The 12,017-nt window shown below is 37.9% G+C and overlaps 1 long non-coding RNA gene across 1 annotated transcript in view; it reads left to right on the top strand.

Annotated features, from left to right (window-relative positions):
• LOC118432740 overlaps positions 1 to 12,017 on the top strand; it is a 117,681-nt gene that overhangs the window by 34,554 nt on the left and 71,110 nt on the right. The gene's annotated exons all lie outside the window — the stretch shown is intronic.

Genomic DNA, 12,017 nt, shown 5'->3' with positions numbered 1-12,017 from the left:
AAGGGAGAGAATGAATTGTAGCTGGGTGTTTTAATTTCGCGGAAGAAACTGCCATGCATGGCTTTACTGTAAAGGGGCGAATATTCACGGTGGTCTTTAGTTCGAAAGGCGAAAGCTGCAATATATAAAGACAACGCGAACATTTTCCATTTAACTGTATCTTTGACTAGAGTCGGAAGCTTTGATTTCTGTCTTTTTCAGAAATTTGTTTCAATTTGCCAGACATAACACAAAACCCCAAATCAACCATGTTGACATTCCTTCTATAAGATTCTTTTGCTATTTGAAAATATATTTTATATGATATGATACATAATAAAACATACTTCACAAATAGTGATTACTATTAAAGCGTGATTTAATACAGTATACTTTCTGAGAAATTACCGAATCGTGCTATAAATGAGATGCTAAGTGCGTCCGACTGAGGGCGACGTATTGGCGATAGCTAGAGGGTATGGCGGGGGTCATGGGGCTCTGCCGCTTGGGACCGCGGCTCGGAAGTACCAATAACCAAAACCCCCTACAGCATTCTCGTTAGTTACATTGTGATAGCTGTCTCTGTAGTAAGGATTTAACGGGAAGGGGGACAAAATGTTTGTAGTATGTGTAATAAACAATGACTTCTACACGTTGTCTGTTTTTCTCATCCTTGAAAATTATATCTAATGATTGTAAATTGGTGATCAAATTGTTTTCTATCGTTTTAATACGATGTGTGAGATGCGAGGAGTACCATATGGACCTATGCACAGCACAATGGCACGTATCACGTGTGTTTACACCAGGTTTGTTTCGTCAAGAAAATACGACAAAATTGGCTTGTAGAAAAGGTTATTTACACCTGTTTGTTTTGCCCTAGACCATTTGGACGAACTGCATACTTTTGTACTTTTAAAAATCTTTTTCAGAATTCCGTTATGTCCATGGCATTGTGTACTTTCTAATATCATTTAAAAGGGGAGTAATCATTTTTATTACTGTATACATTATATTGTTGATTTATACCTAAAGATATCTGTTTGTTGATATGAATAAACGGCACAATAGTACGGTAAACTGTGGAAATGTACGTGTTATCACTGTGTTGAAGTAAGTATGTGAAATTCTGTTTAGAAATGTTGAAAATGTGGTCTATCTACCTCGTGTTTTTCCTTGCCACCAAACCCTAAACAATAGCTTAAATGTTTAACATCCCTCTCCACTAAAACAGAAGGGTTCTAGACTAAGATTAATGTGTTTTACATTACTAGTCTCGTTAGGGAAGGAGCTACTGGTGCCGCAGTTCCGTCCGGAGTTCGCACGCACACTTTGCCTTCAAGTGACAGGAACTTAAAGGTCATTTTGTACTAGGGAGACCAGTTAATGAGACTATATCCTCTCTGATAACCGATACAGAGGACACCGAACTATGCCAACTATGTCGCCCAGTCAAACAGCGGTATTCTCCATACTCTCGGTAACTTCCGCGCCAAACTCCGAGCCCTGGAAAAAAAGGGCACCCTAGCGAACAGCTTTGGGTAGATTTATTCAAATCATCATAATTTTCCTGACTCAAGTTTGTGCGTCAATGCTCAGTAAGAATTCGAGCCGACAACTGCGGTTTTAGGGAAATTATAGGTTAGGGCGATTACGCTGTCGACGTCGATTATAGCTATTTTAGCAACGGTTTGATGGGGGAGTAATTAACTATAATTACAGGGGAAAATTTGAAGCGATTTTTGAGTGTGAAATTTTTGTACCCGACAACAAAATCAACTTAAGCATTTGTAGAATACCTGCAAATGCCGTTATCTTTACAGATCGGCCTTAATTGACATGAAAACAATAACATGAAATACTGAACGCTCAAAGAAATATTCTTATCTATGAAATCTCTTATCTACAAAATCTTTAATAACAAAGAACTCTATCATAGATCTATCATGCTTCAAACACTCGTTATATTGTTTGCCGCGCAATATAGTTGTCACAAATGGTACGAAAATATATTTGTTTGAATATCATATCAGGCAATCTCTTGAATCTAAAATCAGGCTTAAACGCCTCCATAATTTCTATGCAAATAGTTACCATAAAATCCATGGTGAGCTCAAAATGTATGAAGCAAAGAGTTGTAATTTTAGATCATTTTACGAAAGCATTGGAAGTCCGCTAGGGCATGATTGGTGCTTTACCCGGCTATGTGCCCTTTGATGTCGCCGCTAGGCATTTTTCACCCCTTCCTTGCCCGTAAGCATCCTGCCTTCAATGGCGTACTTTTGTCGGTGTGCCCTCGCCCGCGGAAATAAGGGGTATTGTCAGTCATTTGTGTCTATGAAATCATTCATTTGAAGCTTTGTTTGTTTTACTGGTGGTTTATCGCTTCAAGGTAGCGTCCTCTTTGTGAACTGTAACTGGCAAGTGATATAATGGACGTTTTAGGAAAACCATAAAACTTGCGCTCTCACTAACTTGTCAGACTTGGTCATAGTGAAACGTTTTGGTCGTCTCAAGTTTTCGCTTGACCTACGTGTCACCGTTAAACAATACCCGTCGCGCTATGTCCAAAAAATACTACATCAAAAAGAGCACCATATTTTTGGAGGGAAAGAATAAAAGCTATCACCTGCTGTCGCCGTCAGGACCGCTGAAAACAAGAAAAGAGACCCGCTAGCCGCCCGCCATATGCTATCCTGAACCCCAAAGGGTACGTTATTGTTTAGTACAAGGGATTAATTCCACCAAACAAGGAAAAATTATTCCACATTCTTCATCGTATCAAGGGTTAGGGCAGAACGCGTGCTCGCATTAATAGCGCTTCTATGCCGTCAATCCCTTTTGCGTTTGGACTTGAGTTCTTATGGTGGATTGAATACCGTATGACATCATAGACAGATGGTCGTCAGAATTCTATATAGTAGTTTCTTTGTTTGTGAAATCTTCGATTCTTGTCTTGTACGCAGGATACTATACATTTACTTTTTTAAAGGATGAATGAAGAATCAATTTCTAATGGGATTTTCTTTGAGGATGATGAATTTTGCTAAAATAATGTGTATTTTGTCTTCCATTTTTCTGACTCAAAACTTCGAATTAATTTAAGGGTAAGGGTATGTACAAAGTAGGAACATTCAGTTCTTGCTGATTATGAAATGATAATTATTGAAAACAACCGTTTACCAGCTCTTAATAACCGTGTTACTAGCTATATAGTATTAGTTTATTGACGGAAATCCCCCTTTTTGATGCACATGGTATTATTCCAAAATTTGATGCATATGTTACTTCTTCATAGAAAGATCTGAGAAAAGCGCTACCTACCTTCCGTTTTCAGAACTGCATGCAAGTGTGTTGACATTATCGTACAATTTTGCCATCCATATTATAGAAGAAAATGATGCAAAATGGCAAAACAAACACGTATTTACAAATCAAAAACGAGTAATCCGAAAGATAACATTTCTAAATCTTTTCTTCGGAAGTCCCCAAATCCCTTATCTTTAACGGATAATCTTATCTTATCATTTTAGCGCGCAACTTTTCCATGATACATCCACATGGATTGCATTCATTATCCAAAACTCATCAGTGTACCATTAGTAGGTTTTCCTTAGAAAAGTCTACCTGAGTTATTGTTTAGGGGATTATTCTCTCTGTAATTAAGAAACAATTTCCGCTCCGCGGATAAAGAGGTGCACTAATCCTTTGATTAGCATATAAGAGTCGTCTGCGTGGTGAGTATTACCATTGCACAACAAAGGAGATGATCTCAATATTCCCACTGGATCGAGAAGCGATCTCTCTTTCTCAGACAATGCATAGGTAGTGGTAGCAGTAAGGCCACAGCAAGATAATTCAAAAGCACCTTAAGCAATGTTAGAGCGTTAAAAGTGGAAATATTCTGAATTAGGCAATCTGTATAAAATTGATATCTACTGCACTATACATTTATGTGTTTAGTGTAACAACCCCGCGCTAGGAGTCCCTAAATATTGTAACCCACAAAAATTAGACTTCACGGCGTCCTCACGCCACTGCGTCATCGAATATTTGCTCCTTGAATTTTGGTACGGAATGGAATAGAGTTTATTCATCTTACTATACAGAAAGGTGACAAAAATGACTTTAACAATAGATTCAACCCCAATTTTCAAAACGCTGTGAAATTAACAATAAACGCACACTTAACTAAACAGTACACTATACGAATCATAAATTGACATTTGGGATACTTTTTTAAGTTTGCAAAAATAGCCAGGATAATTAGGAAAACTAAGAGAGCAATCGGCCTCATAACTCAAAGACTTTTATAAGAATGATATCACTTGCTGGGTTAATTTGCAAGGGGACAACACAGCACAGCAAATGTAAGTCAAGTGAAGTTAACGATTTGTATTATGGCTTGTCAATAAAGTTCCGCAAGTTTGTTTGTGCTTTTTTACATGTCAAACATTAAGTAGGTTAGGTTATATATAATGTTCATTACATTCATTATGCATTATATTCGTTAGCATCTGCAATACATATGTTGACGGTTTGAAGGTCTGTTGTAAGCTCTACAACGATTTGGATAACAACGATAAACGAATTTCAGAGATAAAGAATGGCTTTTCGTTCGTTTTGTGTATTTTGTTGTCTTTCAAGTCATACTTTTACGTACCATGCAATATCTAAATTATAAAGAAAACGCAGTGAACGAACCCCTCAGTGCCGCACCGGTGCCCCAAGTGCAGTCAGATACCACTTTACATGCCTAAAGAGAGTATGAAGTCATAAAATTGTATGACGAATTTTGCCACACCTCAAGTAGTGTATTGGAAGAGGCGACACAAGTCAGCAAAATAGGGCCAATAAGTACCAATTAACACACCAACACTTCGCCATCTAGCTTCAGTTTTCACTCCCATCGATGATCGATTGGTAAAGTTCTCTTCTCTTTGTTTCAGACCGGTTTCGGCCGGATCAGATTTCGCGCCAAAACTCTTTATCACACGACACTTTGGGTCCACCTGGATTGTACCAACGTTTCACAGGAAGCGCTCAGGGGTGGAATTCGGTAATAGTGGGGACCGGAACCTCTGGTAGTGTGCAATGTTTTGGTGTAGACCGCCACGCAAAGCGGTGGGAAGATAAAGTATCACGATAAAGAGGCTATTTCTGGTTGTCAAGTTGTTTTGTTTCGTCTGTTGTTGGATCTATAAATTCATTTGAAATATGTTAGTTTTTCAGTGGAGAGAGAAACAGTCAGCTACCAAGGAAAAAGAGTTGGTTTGATATACATTTTTCCACTTGGGGTGACCGTTGAGTCACTGTAATGCGACAAAAACCGGATTTGTATTGCGACAAAAACCGGATTTGTATAACGTTGTAAACGATATTTAAACGTATGGTTTGAAATACAAAACGTAAAAAAATTGTTATTTTTTTATCACATTCGTTAAAAGATTTGTCAAACCTTTAGCGGTTGCAGTCTATCGTGGAAGGGGGATGTAATCAAACAAACAAACAAACAAACAAGCAAGCAAACAACAAACGTGTGCTCACACCTGTCGCTTCCCTAGTCCCCCTCCCCAATATGGCGGCCATCTTAACTTCTGTCATTTTGTATTGGCTGTGGCACGTTTAAAGACAGTAGTGTCGACAAATACCAGATATCGAGAGATAGCATCAAACATTTCTACTCTGTTTAATTTTCTTCAATTCACAACAATCAATCTAGATAACTTCTACATTAAGTTTTACATCAGAATAACCACCTGCCCCCTAAAGTTGAGGTGACGTTTAAGTGCTTTCTATCAAGAAGAACCAACAGATTTATGACATAACAAGTATTTACACAAGTTAGACAAGAACTAATAAGGACAGAACGACAGATGTCCCTTTAAACCATGTAGAATATTTACGTCGCCATTTTAACTGTCCGGTTTTCTAGCATCAGTCACAAGGTAATAAATCAAAGCGTTCCGTAAGTAAGGTGCTAGAACAATGGTCTTACAGTTAGGCTGATCGCAACAATAAATTTTGTTCAAGGCAATGTCAGATGAACAAGTAAAGCATTGTACATAGAAATACATGTACATCAAGCTTAATCTCTTGTATAATGCGTTTTATAAGTTTTGGAACAATTTAGTTGACTTGTAATTGGCAAAGCTTCTGAATATATCTAAATATATGTATATCTATATCTAAATATATATATCTGAATATATCTATCTTTTTAGAGGCGGCCTTCTGAATATGTTTTTCTTTAGATACGGCCTAAGATTTGACTTGTCTTTACAAGTATTATGGAAATTTATGGTAGAATTTTGTATTGACAAATCGAGAAATGATTAGACTAGGTTTAAACCTCAGATATCCCTCTGAACATTTCCTATTTGCATAAAACTAGCACTCTAGATATGGTAAAAAGACAACGTTATTTTGTATAAGCCTCCCTTTGAATCCCTTTATTTGAGACGTCTGTCAATCTTTCTGCCTTTTGTTGCTGAACACGCGGCTTTTACAATATTTATAGCAACTTTGAGATGACCATTTGAGATGATCATTGATTTGAAAGCTTCTAACTTGTCATTAGTGTTGTATATCGAGGTTGTATCGCTCTACATAAACACTGATAAATGGTCCAGACACACACTCTCTGCAATCAGTAATTAAAGCCCAGGTTTTTAGTGGTCAAATTATCTCCCAAATCTTATCAACATTTCCGTATTTACCGTAAAGTCGCCCCCCTCCCCACACCTCCAGGCCTGTGTTTTCTGTTTTCTTTTCGGCCAATTAGATCCCCTTTGTTTGCGTGAAATGATCCGCGCATGTAACTCTAAACCACCCGTCCTTCGAGATTACCTTAATTTAGCTGACGGATGTAATTTGGACTGTCCATTTGTTCTTATGTAGAGCCGCGATAGGAGAGACGTGTTCTGTTTAATGTCTCACACATACATCTGGTACAACCTTTTAGTCTTATACCTCCACATTTAAACCTACCAGTTCTAAATGTATGCATAAACATAATTGAAGGTGGTATGAACATGAAGTTTTGTAGATTTTAGCCTTACATTATGTGACGTGTGTTTGCTAAGAAGTTAAGTGTTTAATCCTGATATGTGATAGTTTGTGTTGCCGGACATTGTTTGCATTCAGCTTGAAAGGGCACATACAATAAATTTAAAGGAAAACACATGAATTACCTGAATCACGAAATCCCTTTAAGTTTTTAATGAAATTTACATTTCCACACAAATGAAGTGTCTTCACTAGATATTTTGTAAAGCATGCGCGTTGTTTAAAGTTGTTGCCATAGTTTCTAGCATTTAACGGCGTTTTTATCAAGAGCGTCATCTGACGGAATGTTATTGAACTGCACCCTGACGCTAAATTTGCCAAAATAAACTTCTCAATTTTTGTGCTCTGACTTTATAAAATTGATTATATCGCGTACAGATCATTCTATGCGGTTTATCTCAAAAGAAGAACACCTATCAAGAAACGTCCGTAAGAAAAATACTGACAAGAAAGAGTCAAATAAACGGCCTATGTTTGGGTAAATCAAGTTAACGTTTAACAGTTGTCAATGTGAAACCAATGTGGACCCCCCCCATTACTCGTTACCATCAGTCCAATTTATTCATTCATGTTTCAATGAACGACGCTAACGTATTTTCAAAATCTACTAACCAAAACACAACATTTCCAACAAGAAAAGTCCTACTCCACACATACTCTACGCAACAGAAGGGGGATGGGGGTGGTCAGTAGAAATAATTGTTTTCATCTATCATTATAGTATGTAAAAAGAACCGTTCAAAAAAAGTTGCAGATCATTAAAAAAGACATCAAGTTTCGCAAACGTGAGTTTGTAGCCTTCATCATAACTTCATTGCAGTGGTATGTACCAAAGTGCTGCATTTTCTCATAGAAAGAAATAATATTAGGGGGAATAAAACCTAATGACGCCATCAGATTTAGAATTCTTTGATGGCCATCTATCAATATTCGTTAAGACTCAATTCTTTCTTAATTCATTATTGAGAAAACAATGGAATGTCAAAATGCCAATTTAGCCAACCTTGAAACCTTAACATGTCTATAAAATATTGTTACCAATACCATGTTTATTGAATTATGTGAACAACTGATAATATTTGATAATGCAAACACACAGTACCCTAATTTCTGTGATAATCGTTTTGTACCTTTGACAGGAACAACACTTTTCTGTTGTTGATGACTATCAGAAATTTGTACATCTGAATTTCTGTCAACAAACTCTGCAGAACGACATTTCAAGAATCCCTGGGAAGAACCGTAAAGTGTCTTTCCCTCGTGATACATCTATCAAGTCACTTTTGTTGTCGTAATTTGTAAGTCTTTAAATTGTCAGGTAAATTACTATACTCCACGTAAAGGTGGTATCTCAACTGCATCTAGGGCACCGGTGCGACACTACGTAATAGTATGACTTAACAGGCAACAAAATACACAATACTCAATTCCATGAAGTGATGTTATTTTATCAGATTATGTCATACTTGTGAATACTTTTAAAAACGTTTTTTTATGTGTTATGTCTGTAACATGTAATGCACGAACAACACCATGGTGTAGTGTAATACTTTGTTTTGTAAAGAGGGCACAATTTAGCCATCGGTAGCCACATCTTTTAACAAATAGACTATTTTTGATTGATTGATTGATTGATTAGGGTTCGTTCACTGACACTGCAGGACCGTTGTGTTATTTTCGCCGATTTTTTTATGATTTACATATTGCGTAATACGTAAAAGCATTACTTAAAAGATGTAAGAAAATTTTCTTACATATTGTGTATTTTGTCGTCTTTTAAGTAATGCTTTAACTCTGAAATTCGTTGAGTAATCCTGCAGTGCCGCGCCGGTGCCCCAAGTGCAGTGAGATACCATCGTCTTTAAACTGCTAGGTATTTTGCGCATAAATTCGGTACAATATTAGTTTGGGATTTTTCTTTTGTGTTTCTCTTTGCTATACTACTAGCACTATAGGTAGTTTATCACATGGAGATTAAAGCTTTGAATTCTGTTGTTCAGAATGTTTTGTGAAAATATGTCATTAAAGCTCGAATTTTCAAACGTCTTTCTTGGCTGTTCTACTACTACTACTACTACTATAGATAGTTTATCACATGGAGATTAAAGCTTTAAATTGGAAAGTTAATTCAACTTTTTGTTGTTTAATGTGACTTTTGAAAATATGTCACTAAAATCGATGTTCTAAACCGTCTTTCTTGGTTGTTCTACTACTACTACGACTGCAGGCAGTTTATCACATGGAGATTAAAGATTTAAATTATAAAAGATCCGGAGCAACTATAAGAGCATTTCTGCGTATAAATCCTTTTTGTTCAATATGACGTTTGAAAATATATCACTAAAACGTCTTTCTTGGCTATACTACTACTACTACGACTACAGGCAGTTTATCACATGAAAAGGTAAAGTCTTTAAATTTTGTTGTTCAGCGTGACTTTGGAAAATATGCCACTATAATCTATCTTTTTAAAGCCTTTCTTGGATATGCAACTACTACTAATACTACTACAGGCAGTTTATCACATGGAGATTAAAGCTTTGAATTAGAAAAGATCCGTACCGACGATAAGAGCATTTCTGCGAAAATCCTTTTTGTTCAATGTGACTTTTGAAAATATGTCCCTTATAAAACGTCTTTCTTGGCTATACTACTACGACGACTACAGGCAGTTTATCACATGGAGATTAAAGCTTTAAATTGGGAAAGATCCGGAGCGACGATAAGCGTAGTTCTGTGAATAGAAAGGTGAGAGGAGTGCAGACAGGGGGCAGGGGTGTGAGTCGCCTGAGGGGCCGCTGGCGCCTTTCGGGTCGGGTGGAGAGGCGAGGGGAGGCCGGGCAGACGATAAGATCTCCCCGGTACAGGGCAGGCGCTGACCCGTGGCGATCTTTGAGGAACGCCCTGCCATTTATCAAGTTAACCAGGTGAAGAGAGGAGACAGACTTGCCGTGAATGCGGGCTAACTGGCGCTAACTAGCTATAGAGATTGTTTACATGTCGTTTGTCAGAACGGGAAGAACACAAATGAGAAAGACGATGTGTTTGACTACTCTCCAATTCCAAGCAGAGGTTCGGCTCCGGCTGTTTTTAAGGCGTTTTTATCGAGCTTTATATTTTGTATCATTGTTTTTGTGTCTCGCGCCCGTACAGAAAACATAGAGAGACATCAAGAAAACGTTACAAAATAGTAAGCCCGATAAAAACGTCAAATACAGCCGGAGCCAAACCTCTGCATTGAGTGTTAGAGTCAATGCTGTCAGTTGAATGAAAACAACACAGACTCGGGACAATTGCTAAAGGGGTTAACGTTGTCTGGAAGAGGTATCATGGCGTGCTAAATAAATGAATTAGAATTTGTTTTTTTTTATTTATCTATAAAAGGAAAAATATCATTTTGCATGGTCATAACAGGCATTACTTTCTGTGATGCGGAAATACAGAATACCTAATCTGTTGCCGGTGTATTTCTACCTGATAATCGCGATATGTCGAACTTCTTGTATACTAGTACTCGACGGTAGTCTACTACTGTGTTTACTTCGTATAGACAATTCTATAACTTGACATCATGTGTCAGTCGCACGAATGAAGTAAGGCTCGGTTGTATAAGCGACATCTAGTGACATAGAACAATTTTGCAGGACACTTCCCACTCATTCGTTCACTGCTGATTGATAAGGTAAGCTGTTTCACTAAGCCACGTGCCATATACATATATAGATATATCCAATACATTAAATGGCATTGCTAGGAACCTAGAGATTGCACTGCGTGGAGGAACTTTTTATCGTTAACCACATGTAACGTTAAACACTTTACTACTTTCTAACTGGATATCAGATAACAGCTGGTGTTCAGAAAAGGTAAGATTGCAACAGTTAAACTTTCAACAACAGAACCTTTAGGATTTCAATCAGTATGCACTGAATACCAATGACAATCAGTATGCACTGAATACCAATGACATAAAACAGGTTATTATGGATGACGCAAGAGTCAAAATGAAAACAAGGCTTTAAACCATTGAAAAGCCTTTCTTGCTTGGATGATATATGTACAATCTTAACAGTTTGAAGTGTCTGTGGTACGAAAGACCATATACTGGTTTTAGACTTCTCCACCTTGGCGTTTTCCGCACCCCTATGAGATAGTGGAATCGTCGCTAGGTGCCTGTTTTGAGCCTACAGTCAGTACAGGATCAATGAAAAAGTTCTGATTGGATTGGTTATTTGCAGACTAACGTTCGAATCCCTTGATGTCAGCTGACAGAACATGTTGGTATTAGAGGCTGAGTTTTTATGGTTTAAAGATCCAATTCTTTAGATAATGAGACCTTTTCCCCACCACTTTCCCATGGGATAACATACATTACTGGGATACATGCATAACTTGTATATCATAACTGTGTAGTAGGAGTAGGAGAAGTAGGCATCCTTCCATAACTGTGTATCCCCCCATTACCATGCATCTTGTACACCCTCCAATCATGAAGCTAAGCAGGACCATGCTCCAATCCGTATTTTTACTTGCATCCCACACACATTTCGCCAGGTGGGGCTGTTAGATGGCCATCATTATACAGTCAAACCTGTATTAGCGGCCACCTTTGCATAGCAGCCACCTGGCCATAGTGGCCCCTTTTTGTCGGTCCCTTGGATTCGTAATGATTAAAAAATAGGCTTAGCGGCCACCTGTCCAACGCGGCCACGGCCACACGATTTCCGGTCCCGTTGATATAGAAACACTGCCTATTGCAAACATACTGCAGCCTTATGTCACCCTGCACCGAGTTTGAAATTGTGGTTTGCGAGGATTTGGAGTTACTGACAGGGTCATTTTGATGGTAGCAGAAGGTATGCATGCCTTGAGCATTAAAGTGCAAGTCTTTGTTGGTGAATTTACCGATTGAGACAATGTTACTTGGTGAGAAAGATTAGTGGCGTTAGCCAGATTATTTACATTGGCCT

Source organism: Branchiostoma floridae, chromosome 16, assembly GCF_000003815.2.
Source record: "Branchiostoma floridae strain S238N-H82 chromosome 16, Bfl_VNyyK, whole genome shotgun sequence".
Classification (NCBI taxonomy): Eukaryota; Metazoa; Chordata; class Leptocardii; order Amphioxiformes; family Branchiostomatidae; genus Branchiostoma; species Branchiostoma floridae.
Note: the sequence above shows the minus strand (reverse complement) of the source record. Positions and strands in the feature narration are given on the sequence as shown.